Raw genomic sequence first — 9,550 nt, forward strand, 5'->3', positions numbered from 1 at the left:
GTCAGCCTGAAAGCCATTTGCCTGCTTCTATCCATCCATGCACCGCTTAATCCTCGTTAGGGTCGCAGAGGAGGGGCCGGAGCCTATCCCGACTTAGGGCAAAAGAAGGAACAAATTCACACCTAAGGACAATTTAGAATCACTAATTAACCTCAACATGTTTTTAGGAGCATGCACAGGGAGAACACACAAAAAGACATCACGCGACTCAGGAATCTTCTAGCTGTGAGGCGACAGTGCTCACCCCTGAGACACTGTTTAGCCCATTTGCCTGCCGGCCAGACAAAATCTCCTGCCTGCCACACTTCACTGGGAGCTTCAACTCACCTCTACACCTGACTTACCATTCACATTCCTCAATAGGACTGTCATACCCTCCACCCACACTTTTGCTTAGCTGGCAGTTCTCACTTTATTTTCCCTTTCTCTTATTAGTGGTGTGTGTGTGGATGTGTGTGTGTTTGTGTGTGTTTCTGACTGGTTAATCAGCAGATTGAGGACACATGCAGTGGGGAGTGGCTCACCTGCCCATTGTCTTCTCCTGCCACAAAAGAAGGGCCCGATCTTCATTCAGTGCGGGACCGTTGTGCATAACTTAGTCAACTCAGGCTCTGCTCAATCTAGCCTGCTGTTTCTGTGCCTAATTCTCTGTCGCCATTCCCACTTGGACACCTGTGCTGATCATCACAAAACACTTGCATCTGAATCCTGACTTGTGTCTGCCATTCACTGTTCTCCACGCAATCTGAAGGCCCATGCTACCAAGCCACTCCAATCATCCCCTCTGCTTGCATTCCCCTGATCACTCTCTCTACTGTTAGCTAAGTAATTGCTTTTCATAGTGTGCTTCTGTTCCTTGACTTGATTTCCTGTGTATTGTGCTGTGTGTGCGTTCTTGTATTTTGCATTCCCTGCTCCTGTTAACTTTTCCAGCCCTGTTATACTCGGTTCTGGTTAGTTCCCTTCCCTGATAACTTTAGATTCTTGTGATTAAGTCTAATTCATTGTGCAGTTGGGTTCCTTTTCACCAGTCACACTCATGTATGATTGATGCTAGGCTTGTTGAATCTAAGCATCACTAGATACTTGTAGAACTTGTCTGGCATTGTGAGGGAACTCACTGGTCTCAAAAAGTAGCACATGATTCCAGTTCAAAAGAAATTTAAGAACAGATGTAAAACAAAATCACTGACAGTCTGGAAAGGGTTACAAAGCCATTGCTAAGGCTCTGGGACTCCAGAGAACCACAGTGATAGACATGATCCACACAATGAGAAAACATGTAACAGTGGTGAACCTTCCCAGGAGTGGTCAGCCTACCAACATTTCTCCAAGAGCACTGATATCTAATCCAGGAGGTCACAAAAGAACCCAGGTGAACATCAAAAGATCTGCAGACCCCACTGGCCTCAGTTAAGGTTCATGTACATGATTCCACAATAAGGAAGGCTCTGGGAGAAAATGGATCCATGGGAGAGTTGCAAGGTGCAAACCACAACTGACCAAAAAGAACATAAAGGTTCACCTGGTATTTGCAAAAAAAAAAATATCTGAATGAGCTCCAAAACTTCTGGCAGTTATGCCAGAAGTCTACATCCTGTAGACTGACAAATCAAAGGTGGAACTTTTTGGAAGACATGAGTCCTGTTACATCTGGTGTAAAGCTAATACTGCATTCCACAAGAAGAACATGATACCAACAGTGAGACATGGTGGTGGTAGTGTGATGGTTTAGGGCTCTTTGCTTCCACAGGACCTGGACGACTTGATGCTACTAATGATGCTACAAAAAAGAACTGACCATAGTTTACAAAAATAAAATAAATTCACATTGTGGCAGTAGCTTAGATTGACTTTTTACTGACCACTGACATCATAGCCAGAAGATGAGTGTACATAAAGCTTTCATGCAGTTGATAGCTGTTTTATGTATGGCATCATCTTGTGAACACCTTTTGAGTTGGAGGACACATCAGCAGGAACAAATCAACAGGGTCTGCTTTAGTTTGTTTCATGCAGTCCGCTGCAGTTCCTCCATAGGTCACAAAATCTGGTTTACTGGATGGACTATGTATTGACTATGTATGTATGTATTGGACTATGTACTATGCTAGCAACAAAAGTTGCCATGCTTACGTTTACTCTTCTTATGATCAAAAGATGCATGCAGGCATAAAATTCTCATTATATATCAGTAGTAGACCCTTTTAAAAATGTATGTACAAAATATCTCAGTTATATCTCTTAATTAAGGTATTTAAATAAATTATTCTTGTACAAGTTTGAGGCAGACATCTCCTTCCATCGGTGTAGGCAGGAGGTAAAGAGGCCTAGTCATGTGACCATTCACACTAGTTACATGACATTGATGCAATTTGGAGGAGACAACCTATTCTTTGATTTTAAAATGTGCATTAGCTGTCCAAAGCCAAAACAACACTTCGAGAGAGTAAAAATTAAAACAATAATGAGCGGCAACAATTGTTGCCAGTGGGATTAAAAGGGTTAACATCGACACACTAATATTTATGATACCGGAGCAGCTTCAAAATCAGTGATACATCTGCACCTATCGCTTCAGCCAAGATCACTTGGAGCTCCTCTTCAATTCCATCAGGGCATCTGGTAGGGATTTCAGAATTTTTCTTTTTCCCCCCTTGTGACTGAGAGCTGTGATGGTCTACTAAGTGGGGATAAAAAGTATATACTGTACACGCGAAGAAAAACTTTGGTGTGAAGCTGATATCCTATATAGTATGCAGAGGCTACATTGTTGTCAGCTGTAAAGCTTCATTAGTTTTGTTATCATTTTTTAGGATCTGATAAGAGTAAATGCTCAGAGCTAAAACCATAGTACGTATGTACATTGACGTTAATGTGTTTTTGTTGTTTATCTAAGGGGGCTGGAATAACAATCCATCGGGAGGCCAATTCCAGGCTATTTTCCGTCAACTCATGGTCAACTGTGGTGTGTCTCCTGGCAAGTCTGGAAATGTGGCAGCAGTGAATGACACTGTGTCCCTGTCTGCTGTTGATCTTTCCTCAGCTTCAGCAGCAGAAGAATCTGAAGACCTCCCATCCCTGTTCGCCAACATCCCCGCTCTCGTGTGTGACCACAGTTGTTTGCCCACATGTTTTGGTGGCCTTGTGGACAATGCTGTGACATATATATCAGGGTTTGTTGTGAGACGCATTTTAAGGACGCTGTCTTGTGGTGTGTGCCATAGTAGCCTGGTGACAGATGCTGCACCTGCATTTTTTGATTAGAGCTACCACTTGCTGACCCTCAGGAATAAGGGAGGGCTCATGATTCTTTCTGAGGGGACAGTGAAGGTTGTCACATCAGCAGAACGCTTCACTCGCCAGTCAGAACCAGGGCAAAACGTGAGTGTGTCCTCTCTCAACTGGTTGGTCCGTGCAGACATTGGATCACAGGACATATTTTTTCTCAAGGACACACAGGGCACATCGAGGACACACAGTATGGCATTGAAAACCATCACTTTGGGCTCATGGAAGTGGTAGTGTCTGTTTTCCACAAACTAAGATACCATCACATAGCAAAAATGAGAACACTAAAACTCCATATTGGCAATTCACGGAAGAGGCTGTGTAAGACAGTCCTTTTCCAAGGTTTCTAAATTGGTGAAATAAAGCAACCTCAAAATCAGTTTGAGCAGTTGCTGTCATCCATCTATAAATATGTAAATATATGTAACAACAAATATGGAAAATATGTAAATATAATGAATAAATATCTAATACAATAGGTAAATAAGTAACAATAAATAAATATGTAATGTGATAGGTTAATATGTAAGGATAAATATATATGTAAATAAATAAATAGATTACCATCTATGATCTTCCTCCAAACCCATTTTATGATTGGGATTACAGGCAATCCTTTAGGACTGCTCTCAAATAATTGAAACGTTGCTAAACAAGGTTATGTTTATCAAATTAAAGAGCTTTGGTCTCCAGTATATTGGCTAATTCGGTTCTTTGTACTTAATTTATTAGCATGATTTCTTTTTATATATGTTGTGTACATACTTATTTACTTCTCTGTCTACTTTTCTTACTGACCTTATGAGCATTTGTACTTGATAAGTCCCAAAAGGGTGAGAGGATTATAGGCTTGGTCTCAATTTGCATGGTGCTGGCAGTGGGATCTATGGATTAATATAAAATTGGTGGCCAATCACATATTTTTCATCCATTTTTCTACTAGGACCACAACTATTCGTTGCCCAGTTCTCCATCTGTTTTGAAGGCCAGGATCAGTGAGGCTGCAGCCAGTGTTGAGCCTGGAGAAGAAGAAAAGAAATGCGCAGGTGCGAGAAAAGAGTGCAAAGACCACTATAAAGGCTCTACTGAAGATTCTGAGAGAGAAGAACCTACTGACTGAGGAGCTTTGTGAGAGGCTGGAAATATACTCAGGTATAATGAAAATATTGTTTACTTAACACCCTTTGTCAGATTACATTTTTAGTATTTAAGGGTACTTACTCATTTATGCAAATTGAATTTCAGATCTCCCTTTAGCCCTCTTCAAAAAGAGAAAGCAAAATGATTATTCAGCGGAGCAGCGAGAGTTTGCCATCACCCTGCATCTCCATGGTCCTAAAGCGTACAGCTTCCTCAGAGACACACTACATCTTCCTTTCCCACACTCACACTCACTCCAAAGGTAATCTTAATGTTGTTTTATTGACTTTACCAAAAAATACATAAATCAATAAAGCCCTGCGTACTACTCCCTGGAATAAACAGTAAAAATTGAAGCAAATCTACAAACTCGTGTGTAAAATTCTGCCATGTTGTGAGCCTGCTCTTATGCTATTGGGGGGACCAGTGTTGTTTTTTTAAACAACTGAAATGAAACAAGTATTTGTAAGCACTTGATTATAAATTTTGTAATTTTTAAAGGTGGCTCTCTTCTTTGGATGACAAGACTGGTCTCAGCATCATGATGCTGGACATGTTGGAGCAGAGACAAAAGGAAGACCCTGCCAAGTATGGCCGTGTCTCTCTGATGCTAGATGCCATGGCGATAAAGAGACATATTCAGTACAATGCACGCACCAAAGCAATGTCTGGATATGTGGATATGGGTGCTGGAAATAATGAAACTGATGTAGCCACTGAGGCTCTAGTGTTCATGGTTGTTGGCTTACGAGGACACTGGAAAGCTCCAATTGTTTATTATTTTACAACTTCACTTTCACCAGAAACCCAGAAAAAGCTCCTTGTACATGCTTTAGAGGAACTCCATAAGCGGCACATTCAAAAGTGTTGTGTTTGACTATGGATGGTCATGCCACCAATATAAGCATGTGCAACCAACTTGGTTGTGAGCTGAGGGGAAACCCACATGGACTGTTGAAAACCAGCTTTCCACACCCAGCTGACCCTTATCATGAGGTGTTCGTGATGATGGATGCTTGCCACATGTTGAAGCTGGCACGCAATATGTTGCAGGTAACGTGATGATTTACAATTTACTGTCTTTACTTGTACAAGTAAGTACTGACAAAGATTCTGTCTGCAGGCATACAGTCCAATCAAGAGCACTTTAGTCCAGATTTAGTGGAGCCACATTGATCAGTTGAACAGCTTACAGAAAAAAGAAGGACTTCATGCAGCCAACAGACTGACCGACAAACACATGCATTTTGACAACCAGAAAATGAAGATGTCCTTGGCTGCACAGACTTTGAGCCACTCTGTTGCAGTAGCCTTTCGCACCCTGAGGGATCTTGGCTATTCAGAGTTTCAAAGCTGTGAAGCAACAGCAGAGTTCATTGAGGTAATGCAACACTGTGGATATGTGTTCCTGAAAAAAAGCCTTTTGATTATTCTGCTGCATATAGGGGGAATTTATTTGATCTATCTGATACTACTGACACCTTGTTGTGCTGAATTTGGAGAAACTTTTCACTAACGCTAGATTGTTGGGTGTGATTAGTTAATTATTTAATCGGCCAAATTCACCAAAAAAAATCCCTTTTGAAACCTTGAAGTTCATTGGCATCCCTGACCTATTTTGCAAAAAAAAATAAAAAAATCACACAGTCCTCACTGCTTTACTGCCTTTGTGCAATTATAATGTGGTTATTTGTTCCTAGATCATTGACAGGCTCTTCGATGTAATGAATAGTCGCAATCCCCGTGCCAGAGGATACAAAGGTCCCCTGGGAAAGCTCAATTGGTGGGAGAAAGTTCTATTCTTGAAGAAAGCCAGGAAGTACCTGATTACTTTGGTGATTCAATTCAATTTTATTTATATAGCGCCAATTACAAATTGTCTCAAGACGCTTTACAGAACCCATATGCCTGACATCCAGAGCAAGCCAAAAAGGCGACAGTGGCAAGGAAAACACCCTTTTAACAGGGAAAAAAAACCTTGAGCAGAACCCGGCTCTTTATGTGGGGGGACCCATCTGCCTGCTGGCCGGGCGGGTTGAGAGGGACAGAAGAGGTAGAGAGGTAGAGATAGAGGGATAGAGATAGAGGGGTAGAGGTAGAGGGGTAGAGGGGTAGCGGTAGAGGGTTAGAGGTAGAGGGTTAGAGGTAGAGGGTTAGAGGTGGAGGTAGAGGGATAGAGGTGGAGGGTTACAGGTAGAGGGTTAGAGGTGGAGGTAGAGGGATAGAGGTAGAGGAGTGGGGGGGACAAGGACCATAAAACACACAATTTGATACATGCATGATAAGACAGATAATACATGCAAAGTACAACTAACATGGAAACTGATTATAGTTTACTGCTATGGTGTACGGCTCTGGCATTAAATATACTACATATATAGCTGGTGGTAAATTCAAAAATATGTAGATGAGCAAATCAAGTATAGTAAAGGCAATGCAGAGTAGATTGGTGGAAATGGGCAGCTGGAAGCAATGGGCTGGAGGAAGGTCAGCGGCAGCATCCCACAGATGGAGACTAGGCCAGTTGGTGGGAGAACAACCATACATCTGAAGCATCCAGCTCTGCGACCAGGGACACTCGGAGAAACGACACAGGGAGAAACAGAGTGAGTGTAATGCAATAATGGTATATATAGTAAATACATAGGTAGTTACAGAAGGGCTCAGTGCATCCAGAGAGGTTCCCCAGCAGCCTAGGCCTATAGCAGCAGAACTAGGGGCAAACTAAAGGATGTCAAGGGGGGAAGTTAGTTGTGCAAATGAAGACACCAGCTGACCCCCTCAGGGTCCCCCAGTCAGCCCTAACTATAAGCTTTGTCAGAAAGGAAGGTTTTAAGCCTGGTCTTAAAAATAGAGAGGGTGTCCGCCTCCCGAACCCAAACTGGGAGCTGGTTCCACAGGAGAGGCGCCTGATAACTGAAGGCTCTGCCTCCCATTCTACTTTTAGAGATTCTAGGAACAAGTAAGCCTGCAGTCTGAGAGCGAAGAGGGTCACCAAAGTCACAGCTGTGACCCTAGCCTAGCCTCCCATCCCACAGACTGTACTGGTAAATATGTAAATTTGCAGAAGACTTTCAGGGCTTAGCCTGCCTAAAGACAAACAGGACAAGACAGAAGTGGTCAAAGGTCATGCTCCAGCTGGTGGCCGAAAACCCAACCAATGAAAAGCTGAGTTGCTGAAAGGCATTCCTCAATCAGTTTTCAGCACCGGACAGGCTCTGACTTCGAGGGCAGGAGAAACAACTGGTTGAAAACAAATGTTTTTATTGTAAAATTTACCATTCTGCTCAACACAGTTAAAAGCTCACAACAAGCTCTAAGCTGTGCCTGCCTGCTAGTGTGGTAAGAACAGAATAGTTCTACAGTAACTGGCTGGCACATTGGCAGGCACATCATTTTACCTGTTTACAAGAATACCAAAACTATGGCCTAATTATACAGACATAACCTTGAATGTGGGGGAACAACACATCAGCAAATAACTTCATCAAAAATTTTGGAACGGACTTTTGGAAAAAGTCACCGGGAAAAACCCCTGTAGCTGTTTTCATTGTGTAATTCTGCTTTACTATGAGTGCATTTTTATTGTGGCAAAGTGTAAAATGGGACAGTGTGTATTTGTGTGCTGGGAGTCAAAAAGTCAACAACTTCATCAGAACATTTTAAAGGAATGCTCAAACACGGTCAGCAGGATTCAGCCCACTTCAATCCTCAAAGAAGACTGTTTAACTGGACTTCTATTGTTTTTTTTAATGTTTCCCGTGTGTGTGTGTGTGTGTGTGTGTGTGTGTGTGTGTGTGTGTGTGTGTGTGTGTGTGTGTGTGTGTGTGTGTGAGAGGTCTTGAAGGTTAAAAGTTCATTAGGCTCCTGTCTTTCCTTTCTCCCACTGTTGTTGAGCTTATCAAGAATAAAAGTTTGGTCACATGTTGAAATTTTGAGCATACGTCTCATGATATCAAAAAAAGAAAGGAGTTTAATGTAATGTGTGCTATACTGGTGTCTGGATGGGAGTGAGATAGAAGCATCTAATCACTGGATGAACATGCAGAGACACAGAGAACCCCTGATAGCTTCCAGGCAGACTGTGGCAGGAACATACCACCTGTAGTGTATTGTTATACTGTTACTGTTGTTTTATTGTGAAAGGTAACCGGATGTGGAAGAGGATATGATTTCCGGTATAGCAAGGTTGACGGTGATGGACAATAATAAATGATTGACTCGCTGCTGTTCGTACACTTCGTCGTCCTGTCAGGTTATTTAATGTACCACCAAACATTACACCACCCGGATGAGCCATATGTCTCCGGAAACTTTGAGACAGAAGGTGAACACAGTCTGTAAATCAGACAGTTTTTATTTGTAGTGTGTGTGTGTGTATGCATGAGTGTTAAAAGAACAGAGTACTTGGTATGAACTCCTCACTTTATATTGGACATTTGATGCAAATATTGCTCTAATTGAAACAGCTATTATCTGTATTTCTAATTAATTATAGAAAATGACAATATGAAAACAGAGTGACCATGTGGAAGAGCTTTCTAATAGCAACAAACCCTAAATCATCAGCTTTCTTCACCTTTGTTTTAGCCCATTGTTTGGGTGGGCCACCCACAACTTTGCAGTTAGTTCAGTTTCACTGTTCTCATAGAGTTGTTTTCAGGCAGCTGTTTTCAGAGAAAAAAGTTGAGAAAACGCTAAAGAGTCACTCCACCCTGTTCAACAGCTTACAGCATACAGACGCTATAACAGACTAGCTTGTGAGCATAGTGGAATACTGAACAGATGATAAGCCTGACATTTCCCCCAGGGCATATATCATTTGGTCACAAATGCCACATCAAATGAATGTAATACTGAACTTAAGTGCAGCTATCCTGTAACTAAGATGACTGTGCCCTTTACCTTTGTGTGTTTTGAAATTACTTTTTTGCAAATCTGTTTCAGATGGAAAAGTTCATGAGATGAAAAATGGTGGGTGTGATTTCCCCTGGAGGCTGGTGTTATAGAGCTGATCCTGAGCTCATTTGATATGGCAGCAACTAGATTAGATTTTGCTGACAGTGCATCCACACTGAACATGCCCTTAGAAACAGGCAGATGTTAAGACTTGCCTTGC

The sequence above is a fragment of the Amphiprion ocellaris genome, chromosome 16 (genome assembly GCF_022539595.1).
Source record: "Amphiprion ocellaris isolate individual 3 ecotype Okinawa chromosome 16, ASM2253959v1, whole genome shotgun sequence".
Classification (NCBI taxonomy): Eukaryota; Metazoa; Chordata; class Actinopteri; family Pomacentridae; genus Amphiprion; species Amphiprion ocellaris.